Here is an 11,548-nt window from a genome sequence, read left to right as displayed (position 1 = left end):
GGGGCACAAGATGAGGCAGGCATCAGTGATGACAAATGGTAGGGGTGGACAAGTGGTAGTGGGCAGGGTGTAGGAGCAAAAGGGGCAGAGGTCAAACTACTTGACCCAACTATCTGCCTGTCCTCCCACTGCCTGCCTCCCCACTTCCGCCTCACTGCCTGCCCTCCCACTGCCTGTCCCCAGTGCCTCCCCACTGCCTTTCTCCCTACTGGCCCCTACACCTCCTCACCACCTGCCCCTCTGCCACTGCTTTCCCAGCTGCAACAATGGTGGGGAAGACAAATTGAAGATAACTCTCCAATAATTAGATTCTATACATGGAAAATTATAACAAATTTAAATATTTTTCCATGAATAGAATCTAATTATGGGGGGGTCATCTTAATTTTAATGAATTCAGGGTCACCTTGGATTTGGATAAATACAGTATTAGTCCTCCCTGTCCAATATCTTGATTTAAGAATACATATACTACTAATTGTTCATAGCATTCTAATGGTCACAGCTGCTAAATTTGCGCTTGTAATTTTACACATATGAAGTTGAGGATATATTGTGCTGCAATATCAGGTGAAAAGAGAGATTTGTTTTTTGATTTTAGGACTATAGTCCCTCTTTCTTCAAAGCACAATGAAAAAGTGAAGGCTTTTTGGCAAATCACCATCTGGCATGAAAGGCTTTGTAGGGTGTAGACTTGGCTTGGGAACAGGCCTCAAAACCTTGGAGATCCACAGGATTCACATAGATGAATAGAGGAGCCACCCTGAAGGTATAATTTTGTAGAAGGTAAACCTTTTACTAGGAACCTATTGCAGGGTTTCTGCTGAATTTGTGTATCTCAAAATGAGGCACAGTTACACCTCTAGCAGCTGTGATATACCTCACTTCCCAGATGCACAACTCCAATAGTAGTTCTTCTATAGCTACCTAGCAGAAAGTTGCAAGATGAGGTAGAAGTGGTACCACAGAGATGTCATTTTCCACAATTCTCCCCATCTCCAAAAGAGCACAGAGTGCTGGTAAGTGCAGGTAAATTCTCTGAATTATAATGGGAAGGGGGGACACTTGAAAGGGAGGAAATAACTCTCATTTTTCTGCGTGATTAGCTAAAGTTCTATCCATTAAGTTCTCTTGGTTACATAAGCACAGAACAGATAAACGCTTGGATGTCATTCCCAGGTTAATAAGAACATAAAAACTGCCATTTATTAGGTCAGACCATAGGTCCATCTCGCCCAGTATCCTGTGTCACACAGTGCCAAACAGTGGATGCTAAAAGGGAGAGTAAACAGGAATTGGCCAGGATTTTTCCTCTGTTCCTCTCCCACTTGCAGCCTCCAGCATTTGGGCTAGGGACAGACATTCAAAAAGCCTAAGCCTGAATTGATTCAATCTTTGCAGGTTAGTCTAACCTGGCTAGGCTGAACTGGTTTGAAACCGGACAGACATTTTTTCTGAACTGAGGAAATTCAGGCACATGCCTGCAGTAGCTCAGGCTAGAAGCTGGGGGGTGGGAGGGGAGCACTAGAGCAGCCCTCCCTTCCCTTCTGCAAGGAGCTGAGCTGAGAGGGCATGGCCAAGCTGGCAGGACTCTCATTAGGGAGGTCTGCCTGCATGGTCCCAGGCTTTTCCCCGCTCATTGCCAGCCCCAGGCTAGCACTCTGAGGCAAGGAGGGTGCACAGTGCATGCATCTGTTGATGATATGGAGCTTTTCAAGCTCCTTCCCTGTTTTGTCATACTGTCTGCAGCAAACTGACAGGCTAGCAAGCCAGCTGAGGGCTGATAGTGGTAATAGTCATTATCACCCAATTAGCAAAACAATGACCTCTCTCCATTACTTCAAACTTCATAAACAGTTTACTGGTTGACCTGTTGATTAGCTCTAAACAGCCCGAAGCAGTCACTGTTCTGTCTGCCTGTCCTAGTGAAATTGGAGAGAGACACACACAGACACCTCTTGGCATTAGCTACCATACCACATGCCTAGCATCCATGGGGCAGGGGTCCCTTCTGTGGGAGACGGGAGGAGGGGGCAGGATTTCCTGCTTGAGCAGTGAGGGGGAGGGAAGGGCAGGGGGAAGCCAGACAGACTACTGTGTCTGCAGTCTCTGCTGGAGTCTTATACAGCATTAGCTAGCATACCACATGCTGGCTATGGTCCGTGCTGTGGCAGAGAGGAGGAAGGGATCCCTGCTTAAGCAGTGAGTGGTAAGGGGGAGGGGGGTCACAGGGAAGCCTGCTGTGCCTGCAAGACCGCCAGAGCTCTGGCCAGGGAGCAGAGGGGAGGGGTCAGCCCTACTGTAGAGCAGAGAGCCCTGCCCAACCCAGAGAGCATGCCAGGATGCTGGGGGAACTCTGATTTAACTTAAACCAGCAAGGGGTCTGGGACAGAAATTGCATAAAACAGTTTGACCCAAATGAGTTAAGTCTAATACTACATTCAACCAGGTTTATCTCAAACCGGTTGCAGCCATTTTAAAACTGGTTTATATGCACTGAACATCTGCTCCATTACAAGTTTAAGCCAGTTTCTGATCACTTAAACCAGTTTATGTGTAATGTCTGTCCCTAGCCTTAAGGTTTAGGACGTTCTGATTCAGAGACTATATCTCTAACTCTCATGGTCAACAGCTACTGATGCATTTTTCCTCAAAGCATTTGTCCAATCTTTTTTGAATCTGGCTAAACTAGCAGTTTCCACATCTTGTGGCACTTTAACTATATGCTGTGTGGAAAAGAACCTCCTTTTGTTAGTTTTAAACTATCTACTAGTTTTATTTTGTAACCCCTAATTCTTGTATTGTGTGAGAGAGTAAATAATAAATCCCTATTTACTTTTTCTTCACCATTTAGTATTTTCTAAAAGCTTATCATGTCCCCCTAAAGCATCTCTTTTCTGAACTGAATAGGCCTAGCTCTTTTGTCTCTCCTTATATGAAAGCCCCGCCATGCCACTAATCATCCTTGTTGTTCATCTCTGTACCTTCTCTCCTTCCAAACCTACTGTGCAGTGCCAATGAGTTCTTCTATCTCCGTTCAGAGATGTGGGAACCAAAACTGGGCATAGTACTCCAGGTGTGGATGCACCATGGATTTATTAAGGGGCATGATGATACTTTATGTTTTATTTACAGTTCCTTTCTTAATAATTCCTAACATATTGTTTGCCTTTTTGATACATGCTGAGCACTGAGCTGATGTTTTTAGTGTACTGTCCACAATGACTCTCAGACCTCTTTCCTGTGTGGTAACAGCTAATGCAGAGTACATTATAGTGTAGGTGTAACTTGGGTTATTTTTCCCATGTGCATCACTTTACTTTTGTCTACATTGAATTTCATCTGCCATTTAGTTGCCCATTTGCAAAAGATCCTTCTGTAATTCCTTACAGTCCACCTTGCTCTTTACTACTTTGACTAATTTTGTGCCATGTCCATATCTGACCACCTTGCTACTCACCCCCTTTTCCAGATCATTTATGAATATGTTAAACAGCACTGGTCCCAACATAGATCCCTGGAGGACCCTGCTACTTACTTATTTCCATCCTAAAAACTGATCATTTATGCTCACTCTTTGTTTTCTATCTTTAAGACAATTTCTAATCCATAAATGGGCCTTACCTATAACCTCATGACTACCTAACTTTGTTAAGAGCCTCTCCTTGTCAAAGGCTTTTTTGCAAGTCCATACATACATGTCAGCTGGATCACCCTGATCCATCTGCTTACTGATACCCTCAATAACCTCAAAGAACTCTAGTTGGTCAGTGAGGTATGATTTCCCTTTGGCAAAACCATGCTGATTCCTCCCCTAGCAAGTCAGGTTCATCCGTGTGCTGAACAATATTTTTAATGATTATTTCTACTAGTTTTCCCAGAACAGAAGTTAGATTTACTAGTCTGTAGTTCCCTTAGAGCCCTTTTAAAATATGGGAGTCATGCTGGCAATCCTGCAGTCCTCTGGTAGCAAGGCTGTTTTTGCTGATAGGTTGCATACTACAGTTGGAGTTGAGCAATTTCTGATCTGAGCTCCTTCAGGACTCTAGGGTGAATGCCATAAGATCCTGGTGATTTGCTACTGTTTAGTTTATTAATTTCCTCCACAACCTCATCTACTAAAAATGCAATTTGGGTCAGCTCCACTGACTCATCCCTATAAAAGAATGGATCTAGTGAGGGAGTCTCCCTAGTATCTTCCACAGTGAAGACAAATTCAAAAAATGCATTTAGTTTCTCAGCAATGGTCCTGTCATCTTTTGGCACCCCTTTGACACTGATTATCCAAAGGCCTAAGTGACTCCCTGACAGGTCTTTGGCTTTTAATGTACTTGAAGATTTTTTTAAGGGTTTACCCTTAATTTGTTTATTAATTTTGAGATTATGTGAGGCCTGTGATTTTATCTGACCACAATTTTGGTGGGTTTAGTAGAAGACTCATGCTATGCGGATCTGTCGTACACTGCTTCATATGCACTCTTACCAGCAACAGATTTTGAGTGGGATCAGATACAGCAAAGTAATTCAAGAGTAGGTGTACTAAATCACTGAGAAATCTCTGTGTAATGGGGTTAATGATCCTGGAGACATACACGGTAAGTTCTCAGGTTAAACACAAATGATATTAGTTTTACAAAACAAGTAAAGCTTCTTTTTAAAACTCACTCTTATGGTGAAATTTATTCCTTTTTCCAAGTACTGCACAGGTGCCAGCATGTTCCTTAGATTTATGACTTCTGACATTTGTTTATCAACAGGTGGTTGCACATCTTGCCATTTATATTTTAAGCAACAGTAAACACAACTAAAAATAAGATAAGATAAACAAACTCAGTGTTTTTTAAATGATTTTTGCATTAAAGCTGCACTTATAAGCTAGGTCTTCAAGTAGTTCACACCAGGCCCTGTAACACAGAAGAATACTGCAAGAGCAATAAGGATTTTTAGGGGCATTATGATAGTGTAATGGAAACACAACTGCCCCCAAAAGTCCCTCATTTTCCCTGCGGTAAAGAGCCATGCAGGAAGTGATGAATGCTGGAACATCAAGAGTGAAACTAAAAGGAAAAATATTAGAAGTTAAAACAAACACTTGTTCAAGACCAGTTCAGGCTTTTATACCGTGCTGTTAAGCCACTTTGCAGAACAGTAATATGGAAAGCTGTCAAATTTGCCAATTTTTTCTTCATATTCTGGATGCATTCAAAAGTTCTGCTTCTCAGTCAAGTACCACCTAATACTAAGTAACATGGAGATGAAAGCATGTCTTATGGAAAGTGAAGACAATCCAAGAATATTCTTGGCTATTATTTTTCTTACAAAAATGATACAAAAGAGAACAGTTTTGTTAACATCTGATCAGTTAGCCTAATAGTTAAGCACTAACTTTAAACAACTCATGATAGTGGAACAGAGTTTTTAAAGAATGCAGGAGCAAATAAATCCTGTAACAGCTTTTATCCAAAAAGATTGCAAAGTGGTTTTACAAATTACAGTACATGTTTATCTCCACACATGAAAGACTACAGTAATGGAGCACAAATAACAGGAGAAATTCTAATGCTAAAATACCTAATCTACCTACATGTTAATAGAATTCATTAGTAAATCAGATAACATTCTTAACACTCAGTGAAATGGATGGATCAAATACAAAGGTAAAATGATTAAATAATCCTTTATTATGTATCAGTCATATTATTCCCTGGGTTATGTGTAGTAGTATATAAAGTATAATTATTTTGTTGAGTATGATGATTATCAAATCCTTCATTTATTACTCAGCATAGGCCTATGTCTGGTACTTTTGTTCTTTATTTCTATTGAAAAACAAATTATGATACAGAATGTGAAGCCACTTCTGTTCTCAGATCAACTTATTGTGATCTCACAGTTCATATGATCTCACATAAATCTAATATTGATTCAACTCCATTGATTTCAGGGGTGTTATTGCTGAATTATACTATTGTAAATGTATAACTCCAGTTATCACACAACAGAAGACGACGTAAGAATAATATGGTAAAGGTTTTGAATAGAGTTTAGTAATTAAAGAAAGAGGGCTATTTCATAAAATTTGATAACAACAATCACTGCTCCCCCATGTTATGTGCATTTTACAAGAAATGTAGCTAATGCTAACAATAACAAGTACATATAAAATGTGTCACCAATAAAACTAACACCTGCAATATTTCTTTTCCCCAGTTTCACCCTTATAAGCTAACCCTGGAACATGCTAAAGAAACTCACTCCCCTCCCCCCCCGCCCTCCTCCCAGTGAAGCCCACTTATATCTGAGCTGTCAGAAATGATAGTTTTTCTTTTGTATGTCTCCTGCCTGGCATACAAAATGGAAGTAAAAATATTACCTGCAAAACACAATTGCATAGCTCTTTTTTTATACCAATATACTGAATGCATGCAAGGAATTCAGGTCTCCTGACCCCAGTGAGATAGAAGCTTGAAGATGACTGACTTAACAGAGGCTTAATTGCATAAATATTACATTACACTGGCAAACTGTAACCTCTACTCTCCCCTTCCCTGCTGATAATCGAATTCAAATATTACACCAGCACTAAATGAAAGGCTGAAAATAGCTTTAACATAACTAATATTTATGATGTAAGTATTCAAATTATAAGGCAAACGTTTAGGACTGTTACAAGATTGCTAATGGTTCTTTTGATCTCACTAGATCTATTTCAAGCAGGAAAAAAAGAAACAAAACTTTTTAGGACAGTAGAGCTCATCTCTGAGGGTGGTACCATTCTTTCTGAATCCTGTCTGATGACCAAAATGGTCATCAGACTTGAAAGCATTTTTTAAATAGTTTTTTAACCTGATTATACTGCAGGGACTCAGAAATCACCAGTAACCTTCTCAAACGCCACCAATTCCTGACATATAGTCATATTTGGCAGGCTCACAAAACAGAAATCACCTAAATAACAGAAGATGGGTTTTTACTTCTGTTATCTGCCTCACTACACACTGCAGGAATGTCTGGAAAAAACCCCCACAATGCTGAACAACCCAAAGGCGCACACACACGGCTCACCTACATAAACACTGTCCTTGCACTGAAACCTTAGTAAGCAGAAACTAGCCAGGCATTCTGGCAACGGACAAAAAAAGCTGATTCTTTGTCTCTCTTGTTGCCATGCTTGGCCTTTACCACAGTCCCTATTTGCTTTATTTGATTGAGAAAGGCATATGACACTGCACCGGACAAGAGGTTTGCATAATCATTAACTGACCTGTACTCTGCAAAGGACAAATAATGCCTTAAATAAGACTGGGAGCTTCATATCCCCAGGCTGCACAGGCTGAAATGGACTTGTTTGTCTGCCCAATACAACTTCTTTTCTGCAGCTTATTCCACTGTAAGGGCAAATTCCAGGTCCATACCAGTTTTTGTCAGTCCACGTGGGGTGCTGTAAACTCTTCAACAAACTTTACGGACAACATCTCTGCTAACAACGAAGCAGATATGCCTGTTTAAAGGCACTGTGAAATTGTTTATCTTTGAAACAACGTGTTCTGCACACATTTCCATACGTTCATAAACATTTCCATATACCCGTTTGGATGTCTGAGGTCCAAATTCTGCGCAGGAGAGCAATGCCCATTAATTCTGTGCAGGGGCGGAGTGCCCACTGAGGTACCTGAGTTTAATCACATGAGTATGACAAGCAGATTTTGACCATTTTCCTTCCCTGGGATAAAATTGTGGATGCTTTCATAAAAACTTGAGCCTGAGTTTGCAGCCTTTACTTGCAAACCTGCTAGCTAGTCCAGCGCAGGTTTTCAAAGGATCACAGCCTCCTCCCCTTTCTCTATGACTACATTAGAGAGGATCCAGAAAACCTTTGTGTTGTAATGTGGGGTCACGGGACGTGAAAGGCTGAGGACCACTTCTTCAGAAGATTGAAGGTGCAAAATACTTCTCAGGTTCAGGCCTTATGATAGAAAAAAAGTCATACCATTGCTTTGTGGTGGGGATCCTGGGCCTGAATCTGTTTCCGCTGATTTCAATAGGAATTCACCCACTGACTTCAACAGCATCCAGTTGGGCCCTTTGCTAGACCTTTCACAGTTTCTCTTGCTCTTAAATTTCCTTGGAAAGCACTCAAACCTGACATTCAAAAATCGAAGGTAGTTTTTAACTGTATTAAAAAAGTATACGAGGTAGGTTTTCCAAAATTATAAATGAAAAAGTAAAAATCAAAATAGCTTTGATTTAAAAAAAAAATGTTTGACTGAAAATAATTATTTTCTTCATTAAGTATATTTTCTCATTTTAAACAGGAAAATAAATAAACTGTCTCTGATCTTTAATTAATACAAGTATTATATACAGAATACATTCTAAGATATTTAAAATTAAGGCTGACCTCTCATATTTTAATTATGGCTTGTAGGAAAAAAGGCATCTAAATATATATATTAGGAATGACCCTACCCATGTAATTTTTATTACAAGCATTTATCAGGAATCCATGACTATACCATCTGGTCATCATTGGTCTGGATTACAAATTTAATATTAACGTAGAGTTTGGGGGAACATATTTAAGGGTGACATCTGAGTTTAGCATTGGTTTAATTGGTTGTAAACATAAAGAAAAAAAATACATGAATAATAGTTTTAATGAGGAAAACCTGCGAGACTAAATTCATATTATTCATATGTGCTTATTTAAAAAATAAACATATTAAATGGTCTGATTTAACCTAATGCTACTAGAAAGATTACACATATATTATGTGTATGGTTAATGAGGAACTAAATAAAATCCAATTTGAAAAACGTTATCTCAAGAATAGCTGCTTAACCAAATGTGATGCATAAGAATGGACATATTACATAATTTAGTATTAAAAACTATATATGTGACATTTCAGAGCATTCAAATGTTGGGTTTCATTTTCTAAAGAGAAATTACTGCTAACTTTTAGCAGAAAAGGGTTGGTTTTTGGAGTGGCCCTGTACTGTTTATTCCTGTTTTCCACTTTATAAGAGCAAGATCTTTCACTAGACCAACACTCACAACACCCACAACACTCTACTCCTTGGTTTTCAGAACAGTACTCAAGGAACAATGGGAATAAAGTTACTGTATTTGTTTGCATAAATGCTGTACTGCCCCCCGCCCCCAAAAAATTACCACCATAAATTAGGGTGTGGTCATTATATGACCCTAGACCAAGGCGGAAAGAATATCAGCAGTAAACAGAAGTTATAATACAGGGTGCGTCCAGACAAGTACAGACATTTGTTTCTCTGGCGACAAGTGGCAGTGACACACCTTGTGCCACTGCTACTTATCCCCAGGAAATGCCTGGGGCACGCACGCACGCTCTGGCACGTGGCAGGTTACCCCAGGTTGGGTAGGGGAGGCTGGGGCCAGTAACTGTGATGGCCCCAACAGCCTTACCTGGGGTCCTTACAGCCTCAGGGCTGCTACTGTGGCAGGAAACCTGGCCAGCAGCCGGAGTATGGCTCCAGCCAGTCAGGCTCTGGCTTTGGGTAGCGTGCGCTGCCGCCACGTGTGCTGCCCTGCATTTTTTCAGCGTGGGCTTTTTTGACTCTGGCATATCCTAGGGTCAAAAAGGCTCCCTGCGCTGCAAGATAGTAGTGCGAGAAACACCTGTATATGCGGTGTGCAGAGCCGCAGACAAGTCTGCAGTGCTACATACCGCATGTCCACACTTGTCTGGATGCAGCCACGGTGTTCAAACATTCATTCTTACTTCTCATCTTTCTTGATCTTACAGACAAGACTGAATGTGGAGCAGAACTAATACACCATGTGGAGTACATTTCCTAAGTGGGTATGTTGCATTCCTCAACAAATTGTGGCTTTTCAGAGAAATGTAATTCGAATCAGTGTCTTTAAAAATTTGAGTCCAGCAGTTATGGAGGTAGGTTATTTTACAAACTTATAAGATAATGTTCAGGTGTGTGGACATTACACAAGTATGAATATTACATGAATAAATATATTAAATGCATTTATATGGAGATAGATATATAATTTCCTTGGTACAAACAAAATTAAAGGTTTTCCATAAATTCTACTATTGAGCCATAAAAGTGTTCATATTAATTAGAAATGCACATACTTCTAGAGCAGTAGCATAATAATTTAAAATGTTGCCAGATATTTCTTTCAACATACTTTGGGTCTTAAGCACATTGATTCATTTACCATGTGTGGAGTACAAATGTCTTTCTATCTCACATATGCATACATTTAGATATAAAACTTCTTTGGAATAGCTATTGTGAATTCTTCATTTTGTAAAATAATCTTTTTGATTATCATTGTCATATATTTGATTACCATATCAGCAACTACCTTAACAGTATATCACTGTGCAACTTTTGCAAATTTTCCAGATCTTTTTAAAGGATTCAAAGTGGTACAAGAATATATTATATAAATATGAGTAGAGCAGTTAAAATAAATAATGCAAAAAATATGCCAATGCATGAAAATATGAGTCTCTCATTTACAGTATGGGAAAGATCCACAGCTGGGGTGGCTATGATAATTGCATATAGCTAGGATAACTTATATCACCCAAAGATCTTCACCAAACATACTTTCTGGATGTATACAGTGAACACACACAGCAAATATTTAATCTCACGAAGAAGTTAGTAACTCGTTTCTTTACATTCTGTGTACTATAGAGTCATGGCTACAAACAGGGTTGGAATTTTCTACTAGCAAATCTTAGAGGTTTATAAAAAACCCAACTGGAAAATGTAAATATATGCTTACTTAGTGAAATGATTTAGTAAAAACTACTCTGAGACTATGAGTCTCAACCATTTATTAATAGAATGGATTTGTGCACTCTTACTAAGTGCAAATGTATAGTACACTTGTCCTGAGAACATATTTTACAAATAATGTGAATACAGTAGCCAACATGGCCAAGAGAGAATTATTTAAAAATATATATTTGGCTGAATCATGACAGTTAGTGTAGAGAAATACATATAAAACTGCAGAATTTTGTGACTAAGAATATATATAAATGGAAATCCTATAAAGTCTATAAGATTTTTTAGAAGTTTTTTAACCTGTTTCTCTTAATTATCTAGGCACTAAGTTTGCTTTTCTCAGAAATTCACTTTTGGTAAATTTGTGTTCTTTGGCTCGTGTTCCATAACTGAATGACAGCTGAAAACTTTTTTCATAGGGTTTTTACTGTTTATAAAAAAAAAAAATCTTTTATAAATTGCATCAACAATTACAAACTTATCTTCTAATTCCCAAGGAGTGGTACCATCTTCTACCCGTTTATCATGTTGAGGACATTATCAAATGACAATATTGTTATTTATTTAAAATGTGCCATAATCTTGTCCTGCGTGCAGCAGTAGCATAACACTAATTTACTATCCACTGTACGAGCCATAATCTACACGTTTCTTTTGCAGAACAAAGTGACCACCAAAAGCGGGACTTTGTGGGCCAGTTGGATAAAACATAAGCTCATCTTGCCCCCAAAACCCCGACTCTGGA

General features: G+C 39.1%; 1 long non-coding RNA gene across 3 annotated transcripts in view; it reads right to left on the bottom strand.

The window, feature by feature from the left end:
* The window catches only part of LOC109290717, a 40,087-nt gene that overhangs the window by 21,467 nt on the left and 7,072 nt on the right, over positions 1-11,548 (bottom strand). For all 3 annotated transcript variants that reach the window (XR_002095661.1, XR_002095659.1, XR_002095660.1), the window contains exon 3: positions 4,666-4,804. This is a non-coding gene — a long non-coding RNA (uncharacterized LOC109290717). The remainder of the gene's footprint in view (positions 1-4,665; positions 4,805-11,548) is intronic.

The sequence above is a fragment of the Gavialis gangeticus genome, unplaced genomic scaffold, assembly GCF_001723915.1.
Source record: "Gavialis gangeticus isolate Ggan-Ray unplaced genomic scaffold, GavGan_comp1, whole genome shotgun sequence".
In the NCBI taxonomy this organism is placed as follows: Eukaryota; Metazoa; Chordata; order Crocodylia; family Gavialidae; genus Gavialis; species Gavialis gangeticus.
The sequence above is the reverse complement of the archived record's forward strand: the minus strand, read 5'-3'. Positions and strand labels throughout refer to the sequence as shown.